This window comes from Phyllostomus hastatus, unplaced genomic scaffold (genome assembly GCF_019186645.2).
Source record: "Phyllostomus hastatus isolate PE091 unplaced genomic scaffold, TTU_PhHast_1.1 phas_scaffold_216, whole genome shotgun sequence".
Taxonomy (NCBI): domain Eukaryota; kingdom Metazoa; phylum Chordata; class Mammalia; order Chiroptera; family Phyllostomidae; genus Phyllostomus; species Phyllostomus hastatus.
Window position 1 is genome coordinate 6502043 of NW_025334018.1, and position 11934 is coordinate 6513976.

The window sequence follows — 11934 nt, forward strand, 5'->3', positions numbered from 1 at the left end:
CTTCCATAACCATTTATCTCTTTACCTTCTTCTACCTGCCCCAACCCCCCTTTCCCTCTAGTAATCCCCATATGTTTTCTGTCTGTGAGGGGCTCTTTGCTTAATCCCTTCACCTTTTCACCCAGCCCCTCAACCCCTCTCCTCTCTGACACCTGTCAGTCTGTTCTCTGTATCTATGAGTCTGTTTTTATGTTGTTTGTTTGTATATTTTTTCATTATAATCCACATATCAGTGAAATCATATGGTATTTGTCTTTCTCTGATTGACTTATTTCATTTAGCATAATACTCTCCAGATTCATCAATGCTTTTATGAAAAGTAAGATTTCCTTCTTTTTTACAGTCGAATAGTATTCCACCATGCAAATGTACCACAGCTTTTTTATCCCTTTATCTGCTGATGGACATTTGGGCTGCTTCCAAATCTTAGCTACTGTAAATAATGCTGCAGTGAACATAGGAGTATATATATTCTTTTGAATTAATGTTTCAGATTCCTTCAAATACATTTCCAGAAGTGGAATCACTGGGTCATAAGGAAGTTTTCATTTTTAATTTTTTTGAAGAAACTTCCACAGTGGCTGCACCAATCCTCATTCCCAGCAACAGTGCACAACTGTTCACTTTTTTCCACATCCTCCCCAATACTTGCTGTTCGTTGACTATTGATGATAGTCATTCTGACAAGTGTGAGGTATATCTCACTGTAGTTTTAATTTACATTTCTCTCATGACTAGTGATATTGAGCATCTTTTCATATGTCTATTGGCCAAGCATTTGACTTCTTTGGAGAAGTGTCTATTCAGGCCCTTTTCCCATCTTTTAATTGGATTGTTTGTTTGTTTTTAGTTACATAAATTCTTTATACATTTTGAATATTAAGCCCTTACCAGATGTATCATAGGAGAATATGTTCTCCCATTCAGTGGGTTATCTTTTCGTTGTTTTGATGGTTTCCTTTGCTGTGCAAAAACTTTTTAATTTGATGTAGTCATATTTGTTTTTCTTTTGTTTCCTTTGCCAAGAAAATATAACAGAAAAAAATATCACTATGAGAATTATTTGAGATTTTACTGCCTAAATTCTAGAATTTTTATGGGTTCAAGTCTAACATTTAAGTCTTTAAGACACTTTGAATTTATTCTTCTGTAGGGTATAAGAAGGTGGTCTAGTTTCATTTTTTTTGCATGTATCTGTCCATATCTCCCAACACCTTTTATTGAATAGACTGTCTTTACTCTATTGTATGTTTTTGTCTCCTTTGTGACATATTAATTAACCATAAAGGTGTGGGTTTGTTTCTGTTTCATCAATTTATTTGTCTGTTTTGATTACTATGGCCTTGTAGTATAGTTTGATATTAAGTAGCATGATTCCTCTAACTTTGTTTTTCTTTCTCAAGATTGCTGTGGCTATGCAGTCTTTTGTGGTTCCATATAAGTTTTTGGAATTGTTCCATATCTTATGGGAATCATGTTGAATTTATAAATTGCTTTGGGTAGTATGGACCTTTTGATGATGTTAATTTTTCCTATTTGTGAACATGGTATATGCTTCCATTTACCATATTTTGCTATATATTATGTACACTTTTTTTAGGGAAATATAAGGATGAACATTATACATGGGTAGTACTAATTCCATATCTATGTAAATGTCTTTAATTATTTTATTTATGCTTACGCATTAAAAGTGTAACTCTAGAAAGCAATAATGATATCCATGTGTAAAATAATGCCCCAGAATATGGTAATCAGTTTTGTTTCTAAATATAAAAGAATAAATAATTGAATTAAAAAATTAAAATGAAAGGATTTTTTCCCCTGAAAGTTGGGACCAAAAATGTGGGTGCACACTATACATGGGAGCACATTATACATGGAAAAATATGGTATTTGTATCTTCAATTTTTTTCTTCACTGTTTTATAATTTTCTGAGTACAGGTCTTTTACATCCTTGGTTATGTTTATTCCTAAGTATTCTATATTTTGATGCAATTGTAAATGGATTGTTTTCTTAGTTTCATTTTCTCATAGTTCATTATTGGTGTATAAAAATTCAGCTGATAGCTGGATATTTATTTTGTATTCTGCTATTTTACTGAATTCATTTATCAGTTCTGATAGTTTTTGGTAGAATCTTTAGGGTTCTCTACATACAGTATCATGCCTTCTGCAAATAATGACACTTCACTTCTTTCTTTCCAATTTATATGCCTTTTATTTCTTTTCCTGGTCTACTTGTTGTGGCTAGGACTTCCAGTACTATGTTGAATAAGAGTGGTAAAAGTGAACATCCCTGTCTTGTTCTCACTCTTAAGAGAAATGCTCTTAGTTTTGCCCAACTAAGGTATGTGCCCTCTGTTCCCACTTTGCTAACAGTTTTTATCATAAAAGGGTGCTGGAGTTTATCAAATGTTTTTCCTGCATCTATTGATAAGATTATATGGTATTTTTTTTCCTTCATTTTATTTGTGCAGCACATCACATTTACTGATTTGTGATTGTTGTACCAACCTTGCATTCCTGGAATAAATCCCACTTGATCATTTGTACAATCTTTTGATGTATTTGATGTGCTAATATTTTGTTGAGGATTTTAACATATATGTGCATCATGGATGTTGGCCTATAATTTTACTTTTTGTAGTGCCTTTATCTAGTTTTGGAATTAGGATAATGCTGGCCTTATAAAACAAACTTGGCAGTTTTCACTCCTCTTGAATTTTTTGAAATAGTTTGAGAAGGAGAAGTGTTAGTCTTTCTCAGAATGTTTGGCAAAATTCACCTGTGACCCATCCAGTCCAGGGCTTTTGTTTGTTGGGGTTTTTGTTTGTTTGCTTTTTGCTTCAATTTAATGAGTTCTAATCAGTCTATTCATATTTTTTATTCTGTTTGATTCAGTTTTGGAAGATTGTATGTTTCTAGGATTTAGCCATTTTGTCTAGATTATCCAATTTGTTGTCATATAGTTTTTCACAATTTTTTAAATTCTTTGTATTTATATGATGTCTATTGTTACTTCCTTTTCATTTTTTATTTTATTTATTTGGGTCTTCTTTCTTTTGTGTTTGTGTGATGAGCCTGTTTTGAAAATGAATTTTTATATTTTTGTTTATTTATCACCCATTCATTTACTCATTAACTCACACTCATTCCCTTACTTAGTCACTCATCCATATTACTAGCAAGCTCTGTATAAGTTTAGTTGCCCACTCTGCCGTGCTGGTTCCAGAGCTGGCTCCTGAGACAGTCTATCCTGAGTTTCAGTCTGCCTTTGGAAGTCACAGTCATTTTCCTATGCAGGGAAAGGTTGTTCCAGTGATGGCATCTACAGAATGTGTGCAGTTTTACAGTTGGTTTTGTCAGTTACCTACAAGACCCAGATCATACCATGGTCCTGCAGCACCAGATAATTCACTTTTCCCCAGATATATCATTCAATTTTGATACCTCTGTTTTTTGTTAATGCTCCTCCTTGGGCATAGAATACCATTTCTCTACTTTGCTCTCTCAGAGATCTTCTTAGTTTTAAAGGTCTGGTTCAGGGCCCAAATATTTCCATGGTACCTCACTCAACATATTATAAAGAACTAAAACCTATGATAAGCTCTCATGACACTTTGTACAAATTTTTATTAAGATTATTATTATAGTTTTTATGAATTATGTATATATTTTTGCATAATAGTTCACCTTTATGTGTTTATTTCCCCTACTAAAGTATGAACCCTTAAGACCTGAGGGTCTTACTGTTTTTAATATTTCCCAACTGCAGAGCTGGCTTTTCCAAATACTGAAGGAAAAACTTCTGCTTGAGTGAAATGGGATAGCTTGTGGTAAACCCACAGTCTAGTACAATCTAGAATAAATTTATAAATTACCTGGGGACTCCAAAACTCCAGAGAGAGGCATACTTCAGGGGTAAGCTGGAATTTTTGTATACCCCAGGATCATTTCTGGATCCTGGGCATGAACAGAAGAAGGAAGACCTAGGCTTTTCACCATAAAAGATTCTTGCTACAGGGCGAGAAATTGAAAGAGTTGGTGGTTGTTCTGGAGCACCTCAAGTAAATGACAATATAGTTAATTTAGGAAATGTTCACATCAAGGTACTAGAAACCTAAGCAGAAAGTTTCTGAAAGGCAGACTGGAACAATGATTGGATTTTGCAACCTGACAGGAAGAGGGACCTTGGGAGCATACCAGATTGAGAGTTTAAAATTGTAAGGCCAGGAGAAAATCTGCTCCTTTATTACAGTCAGAATAATAGTTGTTCTTGAGGAGAGTGCTGACTAGAGGGGACATGATGGAGTTTTCTGGGGTTTGGGGATATTCTCAGTCTGTGGGTGGTGGCTCCTTGGGTACATATGTATATAAAAATTCAATGCACTGTACTGAAGATTTGTGCTTTTTGTTTATTTAATCTCAATAAAAATAGAGACAAACATCCCACATTATATAAGTGTATCAAATCATCACACTCTACACCTTAACTTACACAATGTTATATGTCAATCATATCTTAGTAACAATAGGGGAAAAAAGAAACCAAAAAATAGCATCAATCACCTCAGCCAAATTTAATGAAAGATTTATGAGAAATTTATACTAAAAATGTAAAGCAATATTGAAAAAAACTAGAGAACTAACAAATGAAGACATGTACCATGTTTATATATTAAAAACTATTATTAAAAGACTATTATAGTCTAGTAGAGTCATACACACACAAGCATCTGACTTATTGCAAAAAAATAGAATTGCAAACAAGTGAGAAAATAATATTTTTTCAATAAATGACAATGAGTAAAATGGGTATTCAAATGGAACAGATACACCTTAATTCCCTGATAAATTATAGATATGAATTTGAATGTTAAAACAATATGTGATTTTGAAGAAAAGACAGAAGAATGTTTTACTGGCCTTGGAGTAGGCAAAGATTTTCTAAAGGGCACAAAATGTGTCCTTTAGAAATTAGTTAATTGTATTAATTAATTCCATTAATTAATTTGAGTGCATTAAAACTAAGAACTCTGTTCAACAAAAGATACTATTAAAAGACACAAAGACACAGCCTGGGAGAATTTTACATACATACGCAGACTCATATATATAAACACATATATATATGAACATATTATAGACAAAGCATTATGTTCAGAATATATCAAGAAATCCTAAAATTAATAAAAACTACAGAAACCTACTGGAAAATGGGCAAAGACTTGAACAGGTACTTCATGAAAGAGAATGTCCAGGTGACAAATAAACATTAAAAAGATGCTAAACACTGGTGGTATATTCATACAGTGAGATACCACACAACAATGAGATTGGATATACCACAGTACATCACATGCATACATCTCACAAACACAATTTTGAGAGAAAGACAGAAACATTAAAACTACATATTAGTGTCTAAACTTTTGGCATCTCTGGGCCACACCAGAGGAAAGAGAGTTTTCTTGGGCCTCACATTAAATACACAAACACCAATGAAAACAAAAAAAATCTCATAATGTTTTAAGTAAATTTACGATTTTTTGTTGGGCCACATTCATAAGCATCCTGGGCCACATGTGACCCATGGGCCATGGGTTGGACACCTCTGTATTAAATGACCCCATCTACTTAGGGTCAAAATAACTTGAAGGTGAGTAAGGGAGCTCCAGGAAACCAGTCAAGTTTTGTGACTTTATCTGGGTGCTAGGTAGATAGGTGTAGTCACTCTGTGGAAATCATTGAGCTCTTTGCATTTTTCTGTATAACATTGTGCTTCCAAATTTTTATAAAAGGCTGTATGGATTTAAAAAGTACTTGGACAATATTTTCATTCTGATTGACTTGACAAACAGTGATTTTTTTCCTGTTTCTGTGCAAACTTCACTGATTTCCTACCCATCCTGTCTTCAAACCTCACACATTAGTGTGATGAAAATAATATTTTTGTTCTTTCTGGAAAAGAAAGTATATTTAGAAAACCTCTTAGTGGTAGGGGAGGGAGAGCTTACAACCAACTCCTTGCTCTATCCTTCCGCTTGTCCAGAAAATTCTTTCCACCCCAGAGACAGAACACCTGATCCAGCTGCCCCATCACAAGCCCACCGGTACATTCCTTGCCACCTCCTCTGGTCAGTAGCTCCTTAAAGACAAAGTGCCCAGACCTTGGCTTCTGTATGGGAGCTATTGTGACAGTCAATTCCTTTCAAGAAAGGAGCAAGTTTCCATAGTCAGAATGAACAGAGATGAATCTCAGCATTTCTGTTTCTTAGCTGTGTGATTACATCTATTCACTTAGAGTCCAAGCCTTAGTTTTCTCATATTGAAAAGCTTTATGGTTTAATAACAATTATTTGCAGAACTTTTGTGAGGATTAGAGATAATCTCTGTAAATTAGCTGGATATGGTATATGCTCAATAAATGATTGATCTTATTATTACTGACAGCTGGCGATGGTAACTGCTGTAAGTGTCCACACCTGTACCTAGAGTGTGGCTTTTAACTACTCAGGAATTATGCTAATATGCAACTGTTATCTCTTTTTCAGCTTGGGGGGCATTATAGACTGGGAAAGAAGAGAAGAGGGCTGTAGTTCTGGCTCTGTACTAAATAGATACGTAACCTCGAGTGAGTCCCTACACCATGGTGCTTTGTCCACATATGAGAAGTTGATTTGGATGCTTTCTTCCTGCCCTAAAATTAGGTAGATTTATGGATTCTTTTGGTCTTTTGCATTTTAGTGGGTCCTGTTTTCTAGCCCAACCACACTACTCACATTAAACTAGATCTGCTGATCTCCTAATAAGCAGAGGAAATGTGTTTGGGACATAGGCAAAACCCAGAAAATTGGGGAATGAATAAATGAATGAATGAACAAATGAAAGAATGTCAGATTTCGTGAATAATTTTAGACTGAAGTAACCAGAAAATGTAAAAAGAAGCAACAGTAGTGTGTTTTAGGTGATTTGGAAAAAATAAAGATTTTTTTTGCATGGTCAGGAAAGGCAGGAGGGAAGAAAACTGTAAGTTTCAGTACTTTGGGACTCCAAAGGTCATAATTTGTCCCTGCCAGAAGCTCCTCCAAAGTAGGAAGTATGAGACTTTGATCCACTACAGGAAATCAAAATATGTCACCCATAATATGCCTCTTTGATATAAAAGTTACTTGGAGCAGAAAGCAGTTAAGAAAGCAAACACAACAGAACCTTTCCCCTCTTCTGCTAGAAGCAGGATATAAATTCTTCTTTTACTGGATACAGACCCTTATCAGTCCAGAAATGACATCAGACAAATCTGCAAACAAATTGTCCTCCATTAGTTCCCACTCATATATTTATCTTCCCACAATTTGCTGCCCTTAGAAGCCTAAAGCTGCTTTCCCTTGTCCTGTCATTTCTCTACAAATGTATTGCTCTTTGTTGAATACATTATACAAGATGCAGTCCTGGGTACTGCTTTGAGTTTCTCTTTGTTTCAGATTCCTCCCTCAAGATGTGCACACATAAAAAAATGTTCATTTTTCTATTGTTATTGTTAATCTGTCTTTTTTAAAGAGTCCAGCTAAAAACCTAAGATAGCTAGAGGTAAAGTTTTCCTTCCCTATATCACCAAAAACTCTCCATACCATTCACATGATGAAATCTAGGCAGGTGACACAGTGTCATTTCCTGACTCCAGACCACTGGCTCCAAGACCTGCTCAGCCTGAGCCTGTCCTTTGACGATTCCTTGGAGGAAAGGTGGGGTTCAGGGTGTGTAGAAGTATAAATATTTCACCTTCCTTGGATGGGACTTAACTTCTTCTCAGGGCTCTCAATATCCTCAGGCCAAACACCCACATTTATCAGCATCTAGTTGCATCAACATTACTATGACACCTTAGCACCCACCTGCACCTCCTCTCACCCACCTGCAACTACTTCCACCTGGATTAGGTCATGAGACTGGGACTCTCTGCCTAGATTCAGGCATTAGGAGTGAAGATAGTCTGTGAGAGGAGTGATTTTCAACCCTGATAGTATCTGAAGACTTTCTAAAAATGGACTGATTGAATAAAACTGAAGTGGAGGCCAGATAGGGATTTTTTTTTTAAAAGAAAGTAGACGATGTTAATTGCAGTGAAGGTAGAAAAGACATTGGGTTTAGAGTCTAGTGTTTCCCCACCACCTGAAGAACACTTCAGAAATACAAATCCCCAGGTCTCCTTTAGCTATTTCTATTTTATCAAGATGGAGAGGTTGCAGCTGTATTTTAAAAAGAATCTCAAGTAAGTCTTATGCTTAAGTCAGTTGAGGAAACACTCTTCACTGATGGGTATTGGGTCCCAGAAGCTCGTCAAAAGCTGCCTATTTCTTCACCAGACTTCATGCTTGACATTTGGTTGTCATTTGGCAAACATGTGTTAAACAAATGACTGACTGACTGACTACTTCATAGACCAAGAATTTTATGAAATGTTCTGAGTCACTGGAGATGAGTTTCTAATAATTGATGTGCTTCAGATCCTAAGGAGAAGAAATGCACTGGTATCTAGTATCCATCAACTCTGCTCTAGTCACTATACTAGTAGCTTTGCATATGTAATTCCATTTAATAACAGTTCTAGAAGCCAATATTATCATTCCTAATGTATGCATAAGATAAACCAAGATTCATAAAGGCCTCAGAGTCACAGTACTGGATTTGCATCTTGGACCTGCCACCTATTTGCCATGTAAACTTGAGTAGGTGACTTAATTCTTTTGTTCCTCAACTTCCACATCTGTACAATGGTTTTAATTATCTGTTCCTAGCACTGCTGTTGTGACAATTAGCGTCAGTTGTCCAGAACAAAATCTAACACTTTGGGGGTGCCAATCAAATGGACGCTATTGTTAGGAAACTTTCCCAAACTCATACACTGCTGGTAAGGACCAGAGTCACAATCTGAACCCAGAACTTTATGTTTTTATACCTGTGATCTTTGGAGGCCACTCTGCACTCTAGAGGTGCTGGGTCTCAGAGGTGGATCAGGATGAAGCAGGCACACCCGAACAAAGGGCAAGTCCAACAACTGCAAACAGTAATCCCCTCTAGTGGGGTTCTGGAGTGTCTGTGGAAAATGTTTAGCCATGTGCTTGTCACTGTGCCCCTTCAACAGTCCATGGGGCAATGCATGATCAGAGGGGGAACACACCTAGCACATAGTCTGCACCATCCCCGATTCTATTTCAAAATTCAATAGTTATCTATCTGTATCTTATGATCAACCATGCCCAGGGAAACTTCATGTCAAATGGATAATAGATGGGCAATTGATCAGTTCAGTTGTGCAAGAATGTCAGGACCTAGTTGGTGTCTCTTCTAAGAGTAGTCTTCCAGCAATGCCCCATGCTTTACTAGTATTGAGAAGCAATGTGGCAGGATTAAGCAATCATGTCCTGGCACACTCTATCTTTGTAATTTCTTAGAAGAGTCACTTAACATTTTTCTGCCTCAGTTTTTGTATCTGGGGCATGCCTATGTCACTGCATAATCACCAACAACTTTAACCACCCCCTATACCCCAACTCATATAAACCATGGACTGTATAGTCATCACCACTATCTAATAACTCATGATATAATCCAGTCAATATGTACATCTGAAAGTTTAGTGGAAAGGCTATAGATAAAGGGCCCTTCTCTCTCTCTCTCTCTCTCTCTCTCTCTCTCTCGCTCTCTCTCGCTCTCTCTCGCTCTCTCTCTCACACACACACACACACAACAGAAAAAGAAAATTATACAGATGATAGAAGAAGTCTCATCTGAGTTCAAGTGGGAGGAAAGGAAAGAATAAGACAAATTAGCAAGAATCATTATGAACAATATTTTTAACCTATTCATCCTAAAACTGTCTGAAGCATCATTTCATTTAATCTTCACAATAATTTTGTAAAGTACAATCTAAAGTTCCCAATTTGAAGATAAGAACATTAAAGTGAAGAAAAGTTTAGGTAACTTGCTCAAGGTCATCCAACAAACAAGGGCAGAACAAGGCTTTGAAACAATTTCTACCCACCTTGAACACAGAAGATAATTTAAATGTTTATCTATCCCTTCAGGGATTTAAAAGAGAAAAGAGGGAGAGAGGCATCATCTATTCTTAGGGAGATAGTGGCTTGGAGAGGAAACCCTGTATCCCAGGTGTTGGTCTAATTCTGCTGCTAGGCAAGCTCTGAAGCCTGGGCCAGTCCCTTTCTCATCCTCTTTGTCCCTTCCTCAGTATGGGACACAGAGCTGGGTAGAGGCTGTCAGTGCCAGGATGCCCCCGACTCTCCCACCTCTGCATCCATACTAGCAACCTTTGCTTTCCTTGCCTGCTGGGCCAAAGTGCTCAGGAGGCTTCTAAACCCCTGGGGCCTGGTGTTGCTTCTCCCTTTTCCTCCTCTTTTTCAGATGGGGATCCTGTGTGTTATAGAGACTTTTCTCTTTAACCATCATGACCTGTAACAAGCAGCCAATAACCTGCTCCTAACAGTGATGGGGGGGAGGGAGGAGGAAGAAGTAAAAGTAAAACTCTCTTAATGCTCCCTGTTTCTAGATGTTGCCATATTTCAAATATGGGTTCCTATGCTAAAAATGACTAGAATTAAAATTCCGCAGAATATTCTCTGCCTGCTCTGAGCCTCGGGGAAGTAAAGGAGGAGGGAGTGACTAAAGTCAGGAAGGGCCTGATAACTGGTTAGGCTCAGGGCCAGTCTGCCCTGCTGTGTGAATGGGTGGTGAACCAGAGGCAGCTCAGAGCTAATGGAGGTTCAGGTTCAGACAGGTTCCTGCTTAGGAAGAACAGCAGCCTCCTGTGAACTAAGGAGAGGCTCCTGTAAAAGCCTGAGGAACCCTGGAAGATGGACTTACCATTGGAAGCCACCTGCTTCCCCCCACTTTTCTATGTGGGGAGTTTGTAGGTCCAGATTTATTAGCGGGGCCTTACCTTGACAATGAAACAAAGTTTATTTGACAGGGAAAACAGACTTAATACCAACCACTAAATAAGCTTCAGGTCAACAAACAGGAAGAATGATATTGGGGGTCAATGGAAAGTTCCAGAGTTCAGAGCCAGAGCAGTGTTTGCTAGAGAGAAGGAAGCACAGGTTGAGGCAGGCAGGAGAGCCTGAGCAGTGCAGGGTACCAGGTGACAGGGAAATTCCTTTGCATCCAGAGTCAGGGCCAAAGGAGGAACCAGAGTACCCAGCTTCAGAGCTGGGTTCAAATCCTCCAGAGTCTGGGACAAACTATGTGGGGTAAACAGAGGAGCAGAAATCAGATTCCTTGGATTTTTATACACCAATAATGAACTGTCAGAAAGGAAAACTAAGAAAACAATCCCATTCATAATTGCTTCAAAAAGAATAAAATACCTCAGAATAAATTTAGCTAAGGATGTAAAAAACCTGTACTTGGAAAATTATAAAACATTAGAAAAAGAAATAGAAGAAGATACAAATAAGTGGAAGCATATCATGTTTGTGGGTACAAAGAACTAACATCATTAAAGCGTTCATACTACCCAAAGCAATCTATAGATTCAATGCAATTCCTATCAAAATACCAATGGTGTATTTCACAAAACTAGAACAAATATTCCAAAAATGTATATGGAATCACAAAATACCTCAAATAGCCACAGCAATCTTGAGAAAGAAGACTAAAGTTGGAGGAATCATGTTACCTGATATCTATAATATACTAAACTATACTACAAGCCCATAGTAATCAAAACAGCATGGTACTGGCATAAAAACAGACATATAGATCAATGGAACAGAACAGAGAGCCCAAAAATAAACCCATGCCTTTTTAGTCAATTAATATTGACAAAGGAGGCAAAAACATACAATGGGATAAAGATAAATAAATATTCAATAAATAGTGTTGGAAAAATTGGACAGATAAATGCAAAAAAA